Source organism: Natator depressus, chromosome 9, assembly GCF_965152275.1.
Source record: "Natator depressus isolate rNatDep1 chromosome 9, rNatDep2.hap1, whole genome shotgun sequence".
Taxonomy (NCBI): Eukaryota; Metazoa; Chordata; order Testudines; family Cheloniidae; genus Natator; species Natator depressus.
In genome coordinates, this window is record NC_134242.1 from 28,967,128 (window position 1) to 28,989,866 (window position 22,739).

Sequence of the window (22,739 nt, forward strand, 5' to 3'; positions counted from 1 at the left end):
AGTTTCACGTTTGTAGTGAAACCTGAAACCAGATAAACTTCACCTAGAAGCAGGAAGGTTTCACAGGATAGTATGCCTTAACAATTTGTCCAGATGAAGGTGTTAATACTCTGTATGAAATTAGATCAAATTTTGATTTAATTTTATTGGTGGAGCGGTTTATGCCAAAGCTAACAAGGAGGGAGAATAAAATACGGAAAAGATGGCAATTCTACTGGCAGTTTATAGTTTGTAGCTATGCCATCGGTGAAGTGGAATAATTCTAAGAGCTCCCAATGATAATAGTTCTTTTTTACATTTAAAATCTGCTCACTGATTATGACATTTTTGAAGGATAGTGTTAACTACTCCTGCATTGTGAGCATGCACATTTGTACACATAGCTCCATAACTGCAGACACAAATTTAGTAATTGCACATTTGCACTCACTGACTTCCTATTTGTGCACATTTACCCCCACTGGTGCACACAAATGCCAATCACTTGTTTGGGCATGTGAATAGTGACCCTCACAAATATTGTAAACACCAATACCATTAAGGAGGTTTTTCAAAAATATGTCCCTTAGGGATTTCATGACGACTTCATGCCCTCTTTTCACAATATACTGTATATTATATTTCTTGGGTTTAGAATGAATAACAGGGAGCAAATAATTTGACACATTTAGCCTATTTTTTCTTCTCTGGATGCAACTTATGAACAAGCAGCTTATTTGTCTAATATACATTATTTGTAATTTGAAAATATTTGCTGAATAATTTGGGTGAATAATTCTACAAGTGTAGCTTGCGCATAAGTACATTGCTACAAATATTCAAAGCTAAAATTCAGACTGTGAGAGACATATTACATGATTTTGTTTCTTTTCTCCAAATAGATGAGGGGAACTTGTAAAATCAAGTTCCTGGGGCAAAGACTCAGCACAAGCTCTGTGTGAACATCCGGCAATATTTGCTTAATTAATATCACTCTCTCTGAGAGCATTCCTGCGAGTAAACCCATTTACTAGAATATTTGTGGAACAAAGACATAACATAACATGGGCATACTCAGAGCAAATTCACATAAAACTTCAACTAAATAGTTGCAGATTTTTTGGTAGCATTCATCTAATTCTATCTGTTTTAATCCGGTTATGTTACTGGTACAATCCATTAAACATATATTGCTTTCAGAACATGCACTCTTCTGCAGTCATATCCATCCTAGTCACCCTCAATCCCATATTTTGTATGATGTGTCAGCCACAGCATTTTCATTCAACGCCTTTTGTCAATCTATGCCTCTCTATACTTCCCTATTATATTACCATCATTATCACTTAATTTACTGCATCTGTTCATTACTTCTTAATTCCAGTTCTCTTTTCTTTAATTCCACTTCATACCATTCATTGCTGTTTCTTTTCTGCTTGTATCAGAGTCTCCCTACCCAGTTCTGCTGAGCATATATTTTTTATATATATGTCGCTGTCATGTCTTCTCGCTGTCAAGATGCTCAGTGTTGCAGTATTTGTAATGAATATTAATAGGTAGCTTAGGTTTTTTTAAATGTAGTAGGGGGAAGCAATGAGAATTCTCTGAACTTTGCTCTGCGGTTGTATGTGAGACCAAGACACAATGAAGATACTCTCCCCATTCACCTTTGGTGATTGTCTTTCACAGTTCGATTCTGCCATTTCACAAGCCTGTTGGCTCTAGTGTTATGTGCCCTGGAAAATTGTTGTCTGACACCTGTTAATGTATTTCCTCACTTATCTGATTGACGAATTCCCTGCCTTGATCATTGATTTGTATGGAGACACATGAATGTCTGATGAATTCAAACAGAACCCTTCAACACTTTCAGTAGTTTATCCTGTAGGGGTTTATCTTCAGTGCGTTTTGAGAAGTAATCTACAGCTGTTACCAAATATTTGTATATGTCAGGGTCAGCAGTGAGAAAACAAATATCACCATTAATTTGTGCTGTATATAGTGTTCATACCCTGATGACCCCTTAGTGGCACTCTTATGAATTTACTTGTACTTGATCACACCCTCTAGATCACTTAGATTTTACACACTACCTCAGATTAGCATATAGCCAAATCCTGCAGAACTTACTCAGGCAAAACTCCACGTGTATCTAGTACTGAATTCAGCAGCATCCATGGAATAGAGTTCATAGAAGCTGCAAGGGGAATACAGCATCACAGCAAGCAAAGCAGATCCTAAGGTGGGGGAGCATTCTCCATGCAGGCCATATAGTGCTTTTGCAACAACCAAACTTCTGTCTCTTCCCACAGACTGCTCAGCCTAACTGCTGCATATGATACTTGAACACTCTGAAGTGATGTCAGTGGAGCATCTGAACATGTACAGTGGCTCTCTGATGACCCAGTAAAGAGACAGTTTCTTCCATTGCTGACTGACATGGCCTTGGCCATTCCTCGCCATTTGGCTCTGGAATGCAGGTCAGCAGGGAGAAAAGCCAGTGTTTCTTGGGGCAAAAAACCCTACTTGCCCTAACCCATAATGCTTGGGGGGAGTGATTCCCTCTCATCTCCAGCAAGATATGCATATGTTCTTTTCCTTTGGAAAGAGAATGGGGACCCCTCTGTGGCCATGGCATTCCCTCTTGCTGGAGCTGTACAGGTGCTACAGAAGCCTTGAACACTCTGCAGTCCCGGAGGAAGTACAGTCAGATTGACACATGAGCCTGTTTAAGAGGGTGGAGCTTTTATTACTTGGGTTCTCTCTTTGTATCTACAACATCTATTCATAGAGTGGACTCATGAGTCATTGCTTGTGAGAAGTTCCTTGACTCAGTATCATACCAATATGGAGTGATTTCCCCAAAACATAGTTCCCTTGGCATACTGGTTACTCCCAATAGTCCAGCCCAAGGTATGGCCTTAGGCTCCCGCCAGGAGTTCACAAAGAGCTGTGCTTCTCTCAGTCACCCCAATCTGGCCCTGCTTCTCCATTGGAAGGGCTACCTGAACAGCATGTGAGCCTAAAACAAGCCAGCTCCTGTCCAGTTTATAGCAAAATAATAGGGGACTAATTTAGATAACGACAAACTCTCCCCAGACACAAACTTCAGTGCAGACTAACCAAAAATCCACCTGTTTACAAACATTTTCATGAAAAATAAAAATGTTGTCTCTTCAAACCAGCTGCCACTTCAGTGCAGATGCAAATTAGTGACTATTCTGTTCTATTCTCCCTTTCCCCCTATAGATGGCACCAAATATTTCTCACTGGCAGCCCTTCAGTAACAGGTTCTAAACACCTCACATAAAAGAGCTTTTAATGTCAGTTGAAACCACTGGCTGTCCTACTTTATCATTATAGAAACAGTTTTGATTTTATTGAGAGTGGAAGGGTACAGGAGTGGGAGTTGACGCTGCATAATGAATGGTGAAACAGCTTTCTGGTGTGATCACAGCCATGAAAATATCAGGGTCTTTTGCTTATTTGTTTCTTGCTTGGAGTGTTATTTCTATTTGGTGCTCATAAAAGAGAAGGACTTATAGCAGTGGTGGGCAACCTGTGGTGTGAATGGTGAACTGCAGCCACTGGGAGCTGCGGGCGGCTGTGCCTGCGGAGGGTCAATGTAAACGCTGTCTCATGGCCTGCTAGCGGATTACCCTGGTGGGCCGCAGGTTGCTCACCACTGACTTGTAGCAAGAACACTAGCTGAAGCCAAACATAGTGTGACAGCTGGTGCTCTGCAAGATTTCCCACACTGCCCTGCCAACACTTTTCAGTGCTGATCTGAGTTACCTTGGTTCTTTCAGTCTTGGGCCTTTCTTCATTAGAGATTGCTAGTCAGGAGAAATTCCCTGGTGGCTTTGTGATTTGAAGAAACAGATACTATTCTCAGATTTGCAATTTCAACCCAGCAATATATAATGGGCTTTTTAAAATGTTCACCTGTCTTTTCATTCATTGGTTTAAGTCAGCCACAGATCCTTTTACAAAGAACCAAACTCAAGTTAAACAATATTACTGATGTTAAGGGTGGCACTTAAAACCTATAGACACTGTTTCCTTTCAGTAAATAACAAAAAATCCATACCCAGATCCAGGAAGAACACTTGCTGAAACCTCAACTCGAGATGGAACTTTCAATTCACTGGAAGTCTGCATACCAGATACTCATTCTTCTGTAACAACAAATAGCCATATGTGATTGGAAAGGCAGGTATGATCCCTGCCATCACCCAGAGACATTTTTTGATATTCACTAGTTGATATTGCCAATGCATTTGAGCTGGGTCAATGGGAAAACTCATGAAGGTACATTTCTGGCATGAGTATTCAACTACCTTTTTTCTGTTATTTGAACGGGCGGGGGAAAAGCCCACTAAAGCATCCTGCTAGTCATGTGATATCATAGGATGATTGTATGCCCCAAACTGAATGGCCATTACAGGCCAGTTGAGGTTTCCTCGACTAGGCAAGTGAATGGTAAACAAATTGGCTACATTCTAAAGGCCATTGCTGTTGAAAGAAGACACTAGTATTCACACTTATCCTCTGCGGGTAGCAGCTGGGAAGTTAGAAATTTTACGTGCAACCCACTCTTTGTATTTATTTTAGAAAATTGTTCATAATTGTATTTTAATAAAACTTGATTGTCTTGTGTTCCTCTTTGATACATTTTACCTTGTGGGCTAGATCCTCAGTTGATATAAATCTCTTTAGTTATAATTCACACTTGCTAAGGTGCTGGCTGGCCCTGACATTTTAAATTTAAGTTATGAAAAAGTGTTAAAAAATCTAAATATGTTGTACAGTGTTGCTCATGAACTCTAATTTTACAAGCTCCAAAGCATCTAAGCTTTGAAGTGGGAATAAAAACCTTGATATTGATTTAGTAAACCTCAAAGTCAAATTATATGAATATAAATATGCAGTGCATAGATTTTGTGAATGTTTTCATTCTATGAGATTTTTTCCATGTCAAGCAATCGCATCTAAAAGTTTGGCTCAATCCTGATCCTCTAAAATTCCACCAGCTCTCAGATATTAGCATTTCTATACTTTCTATTTATCACTATACTTAGAATTGTTGCAGTGTGATAGCATTATTTCTAAAGACATAAGTAAGCCTCTTATCCACATGAATGAGGAAGCTAATACAGTGAATCTCTCTGAAATGCACCACCTTAGTATACAGTCAGTGTGCTTCTTTCATTGTGTTTATTCCTTTGAAAGGGTTCCACAACATGTGCAGTCTTGCCATCAGTTGGTTCACTACCAGTTTATCCTTTTGACACAATTTTGTTTAACTGGTAAGGCAATCATTACACACTGGCATTTGAGAAGTAGGACTTTATTCATTTAATAGCTTCATTCTCTCATCAGATATTCATTTAATTGGATTTCAGACTAGTATTCATATAGGATTTGAATAAATGGGAGCATAGGTTTGAACATATGTGTACCTTTAGCATATATTTACTTAAGTTGCCCCGCCTCCATCTACTACAGTGTGTATTTTCTCTACTTATGCATAACAGTAATGATTATCTTGCTCTGGGAAACCAGGTCCAGGCTACCAGGAAAGGGTCCTGGTGCTGATGTTACTGAAATATGAAGTTATTGGAATATGAAGTTAGCATATTGTACAGGTTCCTGTCTGAGTGTCTATTAGACCGTTTCATTGTGAGACTTCTGTTTTCATAGATTCATAATTCTGGCAGAACAGTTAAATCTGGGATGACATACAATTTACAGAGTAAATGTTTGGAAATAAAACCGTTTTCTTTATGAGTCAAAACCTTGTTTTTATTACCATGTTTGTGTGTGATACTTGTGGGTAGCTAGATGACTCGGGTATTGCAATCATGGATTGCCCTTTTTTTCTAGTTTCAGTTTTTAACCTTTAAAACCTAAATTTAAGGTTATTATACATATATGTGTGGCCAAAATCCACCTTTAGCTACACACGCACACCCCCACTGGTTTTTGTGACTCTTTAGCATCTGGGATGTCTTCCCATCTCTTTGCCCTTTGCATGTACTCAGCTGTGTTGGGATTTAAGATGAACAGCAACTAGCATAATTTATTTCTCTTTTTGGTGTCTCTTTTAATCAAATCTTTCTCCTTTACATACAGTTTTCTGTGTGTAACACTTATGTATGCATTTATTGTTATGAAAACTGAATAACATTTTAATGAAACAAATTAGAAAGGAATTCAATTGCCAAAAAAATTATGAGCCAGGACTGAAATATTCAGCTCAAATAGTTATCCTTAGGACTCACAGAAACACAGACATACACACACATTACATATTAATAAGTGACTAGATACATATTATTTTAAAATTTGTCAACTCATAAATAAATTATCTGGGTGATTTTCAAAATATCAATTTCACCCAGGCTTTGTAAGTCAAATTTCAGCCAAGAGTAAAGTGTCTTGTCAAAATTTTAAACCTATAAAAATAGAGGGTTTTATTTTATTTCATTAATGTTGCATGATTGTCACTGAGGACAGAATTTGGCCCCATATGTTGAGGAAGGATTAGGTCTTCCATGGTTCTGGCTTCAATTAAATCATCATTATTTAGCTGTACATCATGTTTATGAAGAAAAAACATGAAAGAAAGAGACTATGTTCTGAACATTAGGAAATAGAGGCAAATAGAAAGGTTAAAGAAATCTATTTCATAAAATGGCATATAAGCATGTGGAATATGTTACCAAAGACAAGAGAGGTAACTTAGAACATATGTTTATGAATCAGTATGTTCAAAAGAGAACAAGATGAGTTTCTAGACAAAGAGAGAATAGAGTGTGAGGAATGCAGGAAATTAGAGATGGAAAAAACCCAGAAAGGTCAGTTTTATGAATTGATTAGTAGCTTTTTAACAGAGCAGGGCTGTGAGCAGGTGGAGATCCCACCCTGCTCTGAACAGCATATACATCAGCCAGCATGTAGTCCAAACTTACCTTGTTCCTGAGGTTTTGCTTTATTGGTAGTTGAAACAACAATAGCACAATACAAAATTCCTTTACTGTTCCTAGTGTTTCCCTGTAGAGATATCTATGCCATGTCCTAGCTACCCCTGCCCAGAAGGATCCTCCCATCTCCTTTATATCTTGCAGGAATGACCAACCAACCCCCAGTCAATAAGGAGATTTTACTCAACAAGCTTTATGGAGAGCCTAAGAGCTGCTAACAGGGTGGATCAATGGAAGAACCCTGACTTCCTGTTCCATTCCCCACCAAGCCAATACTAAGACATTCTTTTTTGTGTTTCCCTGTCCCTGTACAATCCATCCAGGACACCATTTCAAAGACTCTTATCATTGCCAGAGGCTCCACTTTCCTGCTGCCAAAGGCATTTCCTTTCTGTGCCACAAGCAAGTCTCACGATCTTGAGTGCTCCTAGACTAGAAGAGGGACTTAAAGTGTTCAGAGGCCATCCCCAAGACAATTGGCCAGGGTAAAGATCATAAACCCCCATGACAGGGGGATTACAGCCAAAGGATACGACTGGAAAACCTCCATCGACAATAATGACCTGAAAAAATGTTGCCACTCAAAGGAGATCACTTCTAACAAAACCCTCCACATTAATGTCAGGCTCCCTGCTAGCTGCCTGGGCTTAGTACACTTCTGGGGAGTTCTGGAGCTCATGGCCTTCTCCACATATACAGAATTTTTCTTCATGCCCCTGTTAATGGCAAGCAAAAACAGGTGCAGGGAGAGGCTGAGTGTTCCTCTATGTTCTGTGTCCTTTTAGCTCCTTCTCTGGAGTTTCTACATCCTTTAATTTTTCCACAATATTCTTTCTGACTCACTATCCACTGTAGAATACATATGTGGCCATTGTGGTGTTTCTGGCAATTCCACTTCCAGATACTACTCTGTTTGGTGTGCACCCTTGGTCACTTTGGCTTATTTAATACCTTATTATGTGAACTACAATTACTAAAAATTATCACATTTATATAAACCAGACTTTTCTTAAAAAGAAAAGGAGTACTTGTGGCACCTTAGAGACTAACAAATTTATCTGAGCATAAGCTTTCGTGAGCTACATCCGATGAAGTGAGCTGTAGCTCATGAAAGCTTATGCTCAAATAAATTTGCTAGTCTCTAAGGTGCCACAAGTACTCCTTTTCTTTTTGCGGATACAGACTAACACGGCTGCTACTCTGAGACTTTTCTTTGTCATTCCAAATGTTGTCCATAAATCAGAAACTGCCATTTTGCTTTCTAAACATGGAAATCTGCTTAAAGCAAATTCATGAAAATTTATGATTTTGCCTCACTCTGGAAATTTGATCATTTGCTTTGTAAAAGGAGCTTTATTCATCAGAGGCACAAATAGCAACATTTCATCCTGGATCAAAAATACTGAAGAAAATACCAGTTTTCACATATGACCACTCATAATTCATAGAAGTATACTTACATACATCAGCCAACTTCTGAGTAAGTGTGCACTGTCCTTTATTCAGCTGGTGATGCAACACTGCCTATTAATGTGTAACTCTGAAGTACCGCTCTCAGAGCATTACTGAGTACTGAGAATCCTGCAGGGTTGAGAAGGAATGACTGTTGTTCTGCCCACTCCCACCCCAGGCTTGGCCTCTTTCGTCACCCAGGCTAATCCCTGCAGAGGGGCTTCTACACAGATGGGTAAAAAGGAGCATGCCATAAAGTCACACTCCCCATTCCACGATCCCTTTGCTAGCTCATTGCTTTTTGCTCTCCTGTATTTACCTGTGCAGAGGGAAGCAGTAAACCCCAGAATTATGTCCCTGCTATTGCAGCTGTTTAACTGTTCACTAGTGTTGTTGTTCAGTGGGAAACATACTTGATACATTTACCTACATTTGCTGCATTCCTTTAATTGTGTATTGTACCCTATGTATTAACAGTGCCTTTATACCTCTGTTTTGCTTTAGGAACTGTAAGATGGTATATCAGTGTGCCTTTTCTTTCAGTGATATTTCCTGTGTTGTTAAGTGACAGCAGATGGTCTCCCTGAAGTGATATGAGACCTGGCCATGGTCCTACTTGCAGGGGTCAGAGCAGTCAGCTGTTCCCTGCATCAGAACTGTTTCTATCAGGGGAATTTATGGAAGATCAGGAATTAGATTTTCCAAAAGCAGTCATATCATCTTCCCATCCCAACCACTGCCAGAATCCACTAGCCGTACAGGACCACCAGCTATACAGTATCACTGGCTATGCAGAACCACCACTCTGTCTGCTCCAGACAACCATGAGAAGGGGACTCAGGGCTATTTAATGCCTTCTCACACCCAGCACACTACTTTCATTACATTATGTTATTAAGAGTGCATGGTTTCCATCCTGGGGAGTTATTTTACTTTGTGCACATGTCCATTGTGGGTCACTTATGCACTAATTGCTCTCTATTTTCTGTGAGGTGTTACTGCAGAGGTATGAATATAAGGTTTTTATTTTATGTCTCTCTGCAATGCACTCTTTTTTCTCCAAGTTTCTCATTAAATATTTTCTACATTACCAGTCCTTAGAAACCCTGTGATATTTAAGCCACTGCTTTTACATAGTACACACATTCATTCCCTGGATTGTGTCCATTCTTTTATAAAATACAGCACTAAACTTAGAAGTCCCTCGCTGTATTTGGTTTCTAGCATCCTCATCATAGGCACTGTGTTCACACAAGCTGCTTTCATCTACAATTGCCTTCCAGATAATCCTGGTTTTACAGGTTCATCTCGGCTTCCTCAAGTTTATATATTCCAATTTGCATAGCACTGCTATACAATATTCACCACGTAAGGAATATTTCATTGATCTTAATGAGGTAATATAATAATGTAACACCTGATTTATCTAGGAACCTGAAATGCATTGTCAGGATGCTAAAGGTCCTCCCTTTAATTGATCAGATGAACTTGAGGATACTGTCATCAGGCCTTATAAGAGTTTGGGTTCATGCTCCTGGAGTCACTATGCAGGGTCTCAAAGGAAAGCTTTTGTCCCATTGATTATGATAGGATTAACTACATATGTATGTGTTCCATTGTGTTAGTTCTAAAAAACATTTGGAACTGGTAATATACATCTGCAGACACTTACCCAGTAGCCAACCTTTCTAGATCTTCTCAGTTTCAAAGAGATTTTTCCAGACCTGATTGTTTGAGTTACAGGGTCATGACAATACTCAGTGATGAGATACTACAGTGACAGAAGTGACAGGCACATGACAGAAGTAAATTAGAGAACTAGATTAGTCAGAAGGCCCTAAATAGTGGGTGGCTGCATCTGTGATTGTGCATCCCATCAATGCTGCTATCATGTTCATGGAATAGGTAGATTTCTGGACTTGTAAATAGTCTGATTTTCTGGTTTTGTGCCTTAGGGGGTGTGTGTGTGCATATGAAAAAGAGAGAGTGAGTGAGTGCTACAGAATGATAGGTGTCACAAAACTTTCCCATGATTTGTTGTTGGTGCTGGCATTTCCTTGTAAATGTAATATACTGACTAGCTCTCCAGAAAGAAGAATTAAGATAGTGATCAATACATATCAGTACTGCTGATCAGTTAGAGAGACAGCTAGCTAACTGGCTAATATCATTGATGTCTTCAACTGTTCTCTGGAAGGATTTTGTCACAACACTCGCGAGGCAGTAGTGATTTTGACTATGCTTCTCGATGGGGTAGATAAAAAATTAACTCAATACCTTTTCAAATGTTTTCTTCTTTGTAGATTGATCATGAAATTTCAAATTAAAGCTGTGTTGTTTAGTAGTGATTGGTCAGATAAGTTGCCTGGTAATTGGCTCTGATCTCTGATTGAATTGAACCCACCCACACATCTACCCCAATAACACTAAAATCCCTCATTACGTTCTGGCAGTCTTTAATTCCTGCTGATCAGCTCAGCAGAGACTATAGGGGCAGATGAAGTCTTTCTACCCCTCTCTATCTTGTACCAGCTTCACAGCTTTATTCATATTTAAACCTTATTTTTCTCCATCATTCTTCACCAAGTCTATCCAAACAATCCTGAGTCTTCCTCTATTTCTACTTCATTGCAATCCGGTATGTATCGCTATGAATGGTACCCTTGATGGCTCCATTCTTGACATGTGTCCAAACCACCACAGTTATCTTTCTTAAATCTTCTGTAACAACATTATTTCTTGTGCTATTTTCTTATCACTTCATTTTTTTTTATTTTCTGTATTCTTGAAACTCTTAGGATTCCCATCAGCCAGTTAATTTCTGCAGTCAATATCTTTCATTCACTGGCTTTTTCTCATACTCCAGTATTCTGACCCATACAGCAGTATTGGTGTGACAGTTGTCCCATATACATTGATTTTTGTTTTTATTGTAATATCTTTAGCATTTCAGATCTTGCAGCATTTTCTATATGTAGCAGTGGCTAGTCCAATTCTTCTTTTTTATTTATCTTCCCTATTCCCATTCTTTGATAGTAGTCCTCCAAGGAAAACACATTTTTCTGCTTGTTCTGGTTCTTTATATGCAACTTTGATCTTTATCTCTTCCTTTTCTCTTCAAATTGCCATATTTTTGTCTTCTCTGTGGTAATCTTCAGTCTGAATTTTCTCCTTTCCCAGTCTACCTTGTCAGTTATTTTCTGCAAAACCTCCTTGGTCAATGCTATGAGGTCAATATTGTCTGCAAATCTAATGTATTCACTGTCCTAGTCTAAGAGTTGAGTACAATAGGTTAACCAAAGAGATAAAACATAAAGAAAAGAGACAGAAACAACTGGATAAATGAAGAATGTAAAAAACTGAAGAATATGTGAAGAGTAATGTGACATGGGATTGTATTGCAAGATAAAAGAATGGAGTGTAAACAAGCAAAGAATAAGCAATGGGACGAATATTGTGAAGAGCTGTACAATGTGCAGAACACAGGAGATGAAATGGTCCTGAAAAAGCTTCCGAGTACAAATCAAGGAGAGCAGATGCCAGAACTCTTAAAAGAAAAAATAGAGATCTCAATAGAAAGTTTGAAAAAGGGAAAGGCACTGGGAAGAGACAACATAACTGCAGAGCTGCTGCATGAAGGCAAGGGACACTTGGTAAAGGTGATGTACTATTCAATAAGATTTACAAACAAAAGCAAGTACTGAATAAAAAAAACAATCTATGAAAGAGGAGATGAGAGAGAGTGGAATCAGCTTATTGAGTGTGTCAGGAAAAGCATTCATGAAGATGGAGGAGAATGAAGAGGTCTGTGGAAGTGGCACTTGCAGAGGAACAGGCTGGATTTAGACAGGACACAGTACAATAAATCAGGTATTTGTGATAAGACAGATATCAGAGAAGTATATTCAACACAACCAAACCTGCTACAATAATTTTATAGGCTTCAAACAGGCTTTTGATAGCATCGGACAGAAAGAGTTACGGGAAATTCTGAGAATGTGTGACATCCCCAAGAAATTGATCAAGCTGATACAAAACATCTATAGCAAGTTGATGAATGTGGTAAGAAGTTGATGGGATGGTTCTGGATGCTCCCAGGGGTGAGACAAGGATACATGCTATTGCCAGATTTGTTCAACTTGGTACTGCAAACAGTAATGGCTGTACAGGAAGAGGTGAAATGGAAGGGGTCATGTTACGTTCTGGCAATAATAATGCCGAATCAACTTGTGCCTGCAGATTAAAACCACGTTTTTTCATGAATACCTTTACACGCCTCCTTGAAATTTGCTTTCTGAAGACATTTGTGCCAATAAAACTCAATAGCTTGATTATTCACATAATGTAAATGCAGATGGGGAGTGAGCATTGTTGAAGTAAATTCATCTAAAAAATGTGAACACATACTTGTGAGAAATGTTGTTCAATATTCACATGACTCTTCCCCATCTGTTCCACAGTCCATGGAACACAGTGTCTACTTCCAACTGTGGATGGGCAAAAGTTCAGATAAAAAATGAAGAGAATGAACCTTTTCTGGTTCAAAAAATATAGTGAATTTGTTTTGTTTGTTTTAATGTTATATTTATTTTGGTCTGGGTTATTTTTGTGTATATGTTTAGTTTCAGTTGGGTCTGGAAGCAGACATACTCCATGAAATGCTGTTTTTGTAATATTTCTGTCCAAGCTCAAGCCATGAGGTTGATTGAAACTTGAGAGAAAGTGTTTTCATGATACTTCAAGTAATATTTCCACCTGAGTTTACTCTGCAGCTCTTCGTTTCCGGAAAGGCAGATCAGTGGTTGTTTTTGGAGATGGGTTGTTAAAAATTTCTTTCTAACTTGTGGCTTGACTAATTAATTAGTCTGCAAGACCAAACAAAGCAGTTATTTCTTCAACAACATACACAGGATTAAAAAAAAGAGAGAGAGCGAGACAGAGAGATCACCGTTTGTCAAACCATTTGCTTAAGACTTCAGCAACAGGTAGTGCAGTAAAAATCACCAGGTTTCCCCAAAACACCACTGTTACTCTGTGTTTGTATGTTTTGGAGAGGGCAGAGAAACCAGGTAAATCTTGAGTAGCTTGTTTGACTTGAGTGCAATTACTCTGGGTTGACTTTAGTGCGACTAGAACAGCAAGGAGTCCCGTGGCGCCTTAAAGACGAACAGATTTACTTGGGCATCAGCTTTCAGTGCTACTGAGATCAAAAGTTGGCCCGCTGTCTCACTGCACGATTTCTTTCCAACAATACCAATTAACAATATTGACATCTTATTGATTTCTCCATTAGCTATACAGAGAAATACAACTGTAGCTCTTCTGAAAGGTTTCAGTTTGCAAACAAAGACAGTATTCATCATCTGACAGCGCATTTCTAACCACACGTGACAGATGTTTGTCACTTCTCTTAATGCACCGCTGGAAGCAGCTCAGATATTACAGTGATGAGGGTGGTTTAAGAACTTCTAAACAATAACATAAAATATATTTGTATCAGACATATTCATTAGATACCTACAGAAGTTGTTTTGTACATATCTATAGCAAAGTTAATGCACCTTTTTTTATTTTAGCAACCAAAGCCAAGGACCAAACTTGCTGTCTGAAACTTGCAGCTGACCTCTCAAGGGCATATATTTGTAAATGTGTGTGTTTTAGTAAATCATCAGTCTCCGAGTCATCGGCATCCACAAAGTCTGATTTTTCTTACTCTAGGGGGAATAAAACACTGTAAATTTATTTTGTTCCATATTCTCAGCACGACAAAAATTCCAATCTCCAGCCCCAGTCAGCTTCCACTGAACAAGAAGGAATAGAAAACACAGATATAGGGGAGGCAGAGGAAGAAGGGTGGGCTTGTTCTCTTGTAAAAATTTGTCACTGAAGGACTGATCCTAAATCACCAGGGCATGAAACAAAGTCTGGGATGAAAGTAGCAGTTAAGAAACGTACAAGGTTAATAGATGAATAAAGACACCCTCCCAAATCTCTTCCTGACAACATGACAGTGGTGTATTTCATTTTTCGTTGCATTCTATTCCAAGACATTTCTGTAGTTTCCCAGAAATTAGAGATAAGGCCAAGCTATATCAAGGTCAGATCTGAATGCAAACTTCTATGAAAACTGGGGATATCTGTAGTTCGTTCAGCCCATCAGAGAGAGAGGTCAGCTGCAAGTTTCAGATTCTGAACCAATTTCTAAACCAAAGTTTGAGGGTGCTTGAATCTGGAGTTTTAGTTCATGCCCATTTCTACTAGAAATCCAGCATCAGTATCGAAAATAAAACATGTGGCATTGACATACACGTAGTGACAGTGAAGTGAGGTGGAGGTATGTAGCACCACCCGTTATGCTGAGGCCTATAGGCAGAGCTGTACTAGAAGTAGGTGATGCCATACTGATAGTTCTGTAATACTCCACAATCCAGCAAAGCAAGAATTACACCCTACAGAAAAGGCTGGAAAATGGGTCAAAATCTCTGACATGAGGCCACAGCAAAAAAGTCACTCGTCTTGATCAGGCAGTACTAATGCCAAGGCTAATATTTCCTCATTGATATGAATAAAAACTTCTTATTTTGTACTCTCAGAATCAGTCAGCTCTTTCCAAAAGAGGCACCCATAAGTTGTTTAGGGCCATTTTACCCATCATGATGATTCTTGACACATAATTTGTGTTCCCCACACAGTGCACATAAGTTGAGTGGAAATGTGGGAACTCTGGACACTATGACTATGGAGCCTTACTTTCTTCAGAAAGTGTATATATATATATATATATATATGTATATATGTAGTGATACACCTGCTGCTGAATGGTAGCATCGCTGGACTTGCACTATTAGAGAAAAGGGTAGGAAGAGAAGAATTCCTCTGGATTTGCATCACTCATTATTTTACCACAGTTCCATGTTAGAGGCACTGAGCATGAGCACTGTTACAAAAATGACTATTCCATCCACGAGTTACACATGATCACTCAAAAGCTTAACCAGGATAGGAAAACTCCAGTTTTCTTAGATGAGATTTTCCAGAAGAAGGCTATGTATTCCAGAAATCATCCTAACACGTAGTCTATAAACCAAAAAGTAGCAGATATGGCTGACCTTTATTTACAGCCATACTCTAACATACAGTAAATTGGCTTCCAAAGGTTTTTTCAGCATACTGATCCCATGATGCTTCACCCCAAGCATCCTTTTCTAGCATTTGCTATGGTTTAATTACAAAGAAAGACCTGCTCTAAGAAACATAAGAAGAGGGAAAGCATATATGTTACCACTGATATATAGATGAGATGACAAACAATTACATATCTTTCTCCTGTTGGGTTAATACTGAGCCTAAAAAAAGGGGTTTCTTATTTCTTTCAGAGCTTATCAGTCTATCATTGCTACCCCACATTACAAAGCAGAAGCACCAGCATTTACATACACTTCAAATAATGGCTATGGTGCAAATGGTATACTTCCCCCTCATGCACGTACACTGAGAATATTTGAAATCATCTGCAATGTCTGGTTAGTGCTTGGATCACCTCAAAGCCTATTTCAGAGTCACCTTCTTTGTTGAAAACCATAATGGTCATATAACAAAAGAGATTCTGGGTTTATTCATTTGAACTTTGATTGTGACATTTCTTTGCACATGAAGGGCAGGTTCTGATCATGTTAATGGTGATGTGTAAAGGCTGAACCTACTTCAACCACTTGACAAAGTCTTGAGACTCCTTCACCCAAGCCCATCACATGCTTAGAGAGTACTAAAAATTGAATATGTCATTACCTTGCAATTCCCTTGTTGCGTCACTGGCTATTGTTCTCCATTTAACCTAATAGCCCATAAAAGAGCACCTCTGTCGGACTCTGATTTTCCTTCTGATTGCCACCAAGAAAGTCTGTGCTGTAAAAGCAGTGTCAGGCCAACTCATCCAACTGAAAAATAAACCGGAGATAATGAGAGACAATTCATAATCCAGCCAGGATCAGTCTTATAGCATATTATCTGCTTTCCTGATGGACAAATGGATGGTAGGAACAGATAAAAGTAATGGCTTTATGTTAGCTGTACTGTCAGATTCTTATTTAAGAGAGAGACGTTTTCTCCTGACTTCCTCAAAATCACAAAAGGAGGATATAGTCAATTTTTTATAGATGAAGTTGATGCACTTATACTTAGAACAGACTTCTGTTTCCCTCTCTAGTCATTCTCCCATAAAGACAGGAGCCCATGTATCAGTTTCATGATAGTTTATTTCTAAAGAAATGTAACTGAGTGTTAAAGGAGTTTTACTGCGTCTTAACTGAGTTGTTTGTAGCTGGCTGGTCCCAGGATCTTAGAGGGACAAGGTAGGTGAAATAATATATTTTATTGCACCACCGACTGTTTTTGAAAGAGACAAGCTCCATATAAGCTCAAAAGCTTGTCTCTTTCATCAACAGAAGTTGGTCCAATAAAAGATATTACCTCTCCTCATCTCTTAACGGGGTCACACTCTGGGCTTGATCCTCACTTAAAAATGGGTCACATCAGTGTAAGAGAGTGGAGAGTCAGGCCCTCTGGGTGAAATCCTGGCTCCATTGAAGTCAATGAGAGTTTTGTCCCTGATTACAAAGGGGTCAGGATTTCACCCTCTGAATGTAAGATAACATAAGTGACATGTTGAGGGTGCTGGAAGAAAGTATAAGTTCCACCAGCTCCCTGCAATCACCTCTGCATTTAACTCCTAAAATCACTATTTCACCAACAGTGTGCGTCCCCATGCAATATTACTTGGGAATCTGGTGCTTTCCAGTTGCATAGAGCTGTGGACTGTTTGGAAAAACTGATACCTCTCCCACCCATGATATACTACAGTAATTACAGCAATGATTTGGGGGCCATGGCCTCCTCTTAACTATAGGAGTCCCTAGATTAATTGGATCAAACAATGATGCCCACATAGTTTGTGCAGTAAACAGTGGCAACTATGATTGATCAAGGGTGTGGTGATACTTGAATGCTCTGAGCTGTGTGTAACTTGCTTGTCACTAACTTACTCAGAATATTAAAACAGTGGGGAACATCCTACTTCCACTCCATGCAGATACATATAAATAGAAGAATGTTCTCATCAACAAAAGCAAAGCAACTCAAAACCTCATCCTTCTCCATTGCTCAGTCAGGAAACAACCAACTTTCATTTTCTTGTCACCACCCTCCATTTGTCTTCTTTCTCCATGTTTCTATGCTGTACTTTGTGAATAATTTTGATCCTTAATATTATTCCAGTCTATGCTGATAGAGTTTAGATAAACTCCCAATCTGGTGAGTTTATCCTATTATAGTGTCAGCTTTTGGTGGTATCTCCAAACATGCGCAAGTTCTGTTTTAGTACATCTGTACTTAAAAACCTGAAGTGGGTGCCTTCCAGACTGAGATCTTTCCTTTGGAGTTTTGCTGAATTAATTTCAAGTGCAGTCATTATAGTGTAGAAGGAGAGCACATCTCTCTAATCAATATCAAGATTGAACTGTTTTACTCAGCAGTCTGTCTTTGCATTTGGGCAGAAAAATGTGGACATACTCCTCCTACACAATACCTACGCATGCCATGCTGGGGTGCTGACAGATGGACATTCTGTATTTACCAACTCCCCCCATGGTTTCTTTGCTGTTGGATGTGACATTCTTCAGATGTCTGTTTTATGAATGTCAAAGACCACATGGCTATTATGCAACGAGTGGAATTGTTAAAACCAAGTCTTGGCCTCACTCCCTACTTTAGTCTTTTTTTTCCCCAAGTCCTATTATCAAAACCAGAGTAGATCCTCCCAAAAATGAACATTCACTGACAAGGTGGCATCTTTTAATTTCAACAATACATAAGGCAAGCAGTTTACTTTTTGTTCTGTTCCATATTTAATATAATCACCTGATCTAGTTTCTAGCATTACTGCCACAAACATCTAACTGAACAGTATAGAGTTTTCCTTGATTTATCAAAGTAATGAGTTAGTTTTATTGTAAGTGATTAAATGTGTTTTACTTTTTAAAGCACAAGAACTGAAAAAAAGAAAAGCATTGTTACAATCTGAAAATAACTAGAAAGATAAGTTCATTAACTTCCCTACACTTGTGCATCATAAAAACCTTGTTAAAAATTACTCCCTAGCCTGTTGTATTAGCTTCTTTATGAGGTAATTTCTCCATACAGTAATAAGATTTTTCTTTTACTCTCCAGTGCATATTAAACCCACTAATCTTCTTTTATAAACTACAGTTTCAGCCACTTTCTCAATTTACTCACTTTAAAGATATCCTCCTATTAATATTAAAGGTAGCAAATGCAGATATGAACTTCGCAAAACATTCTTTCAGATTTATGGCACAATCTTTTAACAGTGTATTGCAATAGCACAAAGGGGACAAAGCAGTAAATGTCAAGTATGTCTCATGACAAACCAAACAATGTTAGTCCCCACAGAATTATTTTCCAATCCTGTTCATTATGCGAATGAACTGTGGGCATATTTTCTCCTCTTAGCACATAAATACAGATTCCAAACATTCAGTTCATTGAGAGAGATAAAATAAGATCTCCTACAGAATCTGCACAGATGTGAATAGGATACAGACTAAGGGTCTGTTTCATCACTGCTTCACTTCAATTTTACACCAGTGGAACTCCACTGCTCCCAGTAACATTGGAATAGTGCAGGGGTGAAAAAGGTCCTAAGGACATGATTCTATTTCCATTTAAGTCTATGACAAAACTTCCATCGACTTTAATGGGAGCAGAATCATCAAATATATGCTAGGGAGAAAAGTACCTGGCCGATGTCTCTACCTCTGTAGCTATAAATTACCCTTTGCTTTGTTTCAGTTGTAAAATAAGACAGTCACAAAAAAGCATGTAATAATAATAATGAATTAACATTATGAGGAGATTATTTATTATTATTATTTATGCTGTGGTAGTACCTAAGGCCCCCCCATCATGGACCAGTATCCCATTCTGTTAGGTGCTGTACAACACTGAACAAAAGGACAGTCCCTACTCTGAAAAGCTTAAGAATCAAAGATTAGGCCCTTAAGAGAAGCCAGTTTACAAACAATGCCATTTTCAAAAAAATGGTAATTGAAACTATTCTTTTCTGAAAAAGTCCCAAGTTCCAGAGATATCAGTATCATTTACATAAAATATCGGGCCTGGGTCACATTGGACATGCCAGAGAGTCTGTGATTTATCATAGGTATGACACATCAGCACAGGCCTTCACAACATATGAGGACAATCAACAATGCAACCTTGTGCAATTTAACTTAGTAAAATATTTGATTATGAGAAGAAGCTTTCAAACCAGGCAAGGAATGCATTCTTCCTTAATTCTTCCTGTATAATCAAAGCTCATTAGAATGCAGAGAAACATGGTCAGTCTCTCCACTCTTAAAGGGCATGCAGAGTGCTCGCTCTGCAGCTAGGGCTTGGTCCTACAAGGTGCTGCTGAGCACATGGCACACATTGAAGTCAGCAGAAGTTGTGGGTGCTCAGCACCTTGCAGGGGTTGAGGTCCTAGCCAGCTCTGCTGCTTGATATGAAGGAGGCAGAGCCATAGCCCAATCTCTTCCCGTGTTCTCAGGGGTAGCACTGCTAGCCTGCACTATATTTTAACTCAGATAAGACCAGGTACTACAGTTGTGACCAGCCTTGGTGTGGGGGGCTCATAGTGGAGAAGGATCTCTGTGTCCTGCCCACTTCATGCGCTTATATGCAACCTGTAGGAAGTTAGAAACAGATTATAATTGGCCCTACCTGGGTATCCAAGTGGAGGGAAGTGCAGAAAGAGAGGTATTCATGGCAAGGGCGGTATTTTGTTACGCGCATTTGTAAATATAAATACATCACTATAATTTAATGCTGTTCCTGCAAATTTGAGATCATAACATCATAGAGATGCAGGCCTTTAATGCGTACAGAATAAATGCTTTTAATTTTTAGTCAGTAATCACGCATAGCTAGAACCTCTGTGCTCACTGTTAAGTGTCAAAATGATAGAGAACACCAAAGCATTAGACTACAATAGAATGAGATTACAGTTAGACTATTTCTAGGTTAATAAACTGACTTCCAGAGGGTGAGTGTCTGTATACACGACATTTCTAGTACTTTGAGTGGAAAGACTAGATCTCTGCACCTTACAGTCCCCAGAAGTTCTACTCCTGCGAATGAATTCTTCCTAGAGTTACATTACATAAAGAAGAAAGTAAATGGATTACTCTGCAACGTATGTCCTGGAAATTTTTCTAGGGCAGTACTCACGTACATGGCATCATCACAACAAAGCTACTCAGAAAACGGAAGGGTATTTTGTATTTTGTAGACACAGTTTTGTGTACTTAGAGCTACTGGGGACATTTCTATATTATGCTTTATTTCTAACCCTTGGTTTTTATACATACCTCAGTCATTTGTTTGTGAAATCAGTGTTGAGTTGTTACATTGAAACATATGTAACAGACTACAAGAAGACTCTTGCAATTTGATACCTTATGGCTGAAATATTGAAAAAAAAAATGTGGCCTGTTGAAAAGCATTGCTTAAGGGTATCCAGGAGGGCTGGAGGCAGCTAGCTTGTTATATGAACATGCAAGTGCTTGCAGAAAAATTCAATGGATATGTTTGCTGTTTGATATTTTGTGGGTAATTACTGCCTAGCTTTAATTGAAAATAGTGTGCAATTTCAGATACATACTGAGCACAATCAGATATTGGTAAAATAGAACCATAGAAATGCAGGGCTGGAAGGGACCTCAGGAAGTCATCAAGTCCAGCTCCCTGAGGTGGGACCAAGTAAATACAGACTATCCCTGACAAGTGGATGTCCAACCTGTTCTTATAAATCTCTAATGATGGGGATTCCACAACCTCCCTGAGAAGCCTATTCCAGAGCTTGACTATTCTTACAGTTACAAAGTTTTTCCTAATATCTAGCCTAAATTGCCCTTGCTGCGGATTAATCCCATTACTTCTTGTCTTACCTTCAGTGGGCATGGACAATTGATCACCATCCTCTCTATAACAGCTCTTAACATATCTGAAGACTTTTATGAGGTCCTCCCTCAGTCTTCTTTTCTCAAAACGAAACATGCTTATTTTTTTTTAACATTTTCTCTTAACATTTCTAAACCTTTCATCATATTTGTTGTCCACATCTTACCTAAAGCAGAGCACCCAGAATTGGACACAGTACTCCAGCTGAGACCTCACCAGGGCTGAGTACAGTGGAACAATTACTTCCTTTGTCTTACTGGACTCAGGACTAGCCCCATGGGACCCCACTAGATATGCCCTCCCAGTTTCACTGCTATCCACTGATAACTACTCTTTGAATATGGTCATTTCCACCAGTTGTACACCCACTATATAGGAATTTCATCTAGAGCGCATTTCCCTAGTTTGCTTATGAGAATGTCATGTGGGACTGTGTCAAAAGCCTTACTAAAATCAACATATATCACATCTTCCCTCCATCCCCCAGGCCAATATCCCTGTCAAAAAAGGAAATTAGATTGGCTTGGCATGATTTGTTTTTGACAAATTCATGCTAGTTATTCCTTATAACTCTATTTTCCTCCAAGTGCTTACAAACTGAGTGTTTAATAATTTGTTCCAGTATCTTTCCAGGTATTGAAGTTAGGCTGACTGGTCTATAATTCCCCAGGTCCTTTTTGTTCCCCTTTTTAAAATAAATACTATATTTGTCCTTCTGTAGTCCTCTGGGACCTCACCCTTCCTCTTTAGCACCTACAATTTCAGATCATCCATTGCACACAACCAGGTATGAGTTATATAGCATCTGACACATCTCTAATTTCCACTGGTTAGCATGTATGGAACTATACAGTAAACAGAAGTCTTGGGAGAACTTGGGAAAGATTTAAATTCCAGAAAATCTTAAGAACTTTGTTCGTATTAAATTATTTGTTACCCTCTCTGCTCCAGTAAAAATGCTTAGAATCCAATTCACCTTCAGTCTCATAAATAAATTTCTCTCTTACGGTATGAAAAAAATCAAAATGATCTAGAACTGAAATCCCCATGCTGCCAAAAGAAATCCCCCAAATACCTTTGATTATGGTCAATACTGGGAGATAGAAAAGGGTTTTTGAGGGGGCGGGGGAGGGGTTAGCACTCCTAAGAATACTGCCTTTCACTAGCAATACTTCTTAAGATAAGCCCGAGTAACGGTGTTATTGCCAGTAATACCACCGAGACTCAAATGTCTGGAAATGCAAATAGTCATTATTTAAAGTTAGAGTTTTGGTAGCAAGCAATGTA

General features: G+C 38.8%; 1 long non-coding RNA gene across 4 annotated transcripts in view; it reads right to left on the minus strand.

Moving 5' to 3' along the window:
• Nucleotides 1-22,739, minus strand: part of LOC141993418 (uncharacterized) — an 84,976-nt gene that overhangs the window by 14,011 nt on the left and 48,226 nt on the right. For all 4 annotated transcript variants that reach the window (XR_012640847.1, XR_012640846.1, XR_012640849.1 and 1 more), the window contains 2 exons: nt 16,206-16,354; nt 4,070-4,157 (listed from right to left, as the gene is read on the minus strand). This is a non-coding gene — a long non-coding RNA (uncharacterized LOC141993418). The remainder of the gene's footprint in view (nt 1-4,069; nt 4,158-16,205; nt 16,355-22,739) is intronic.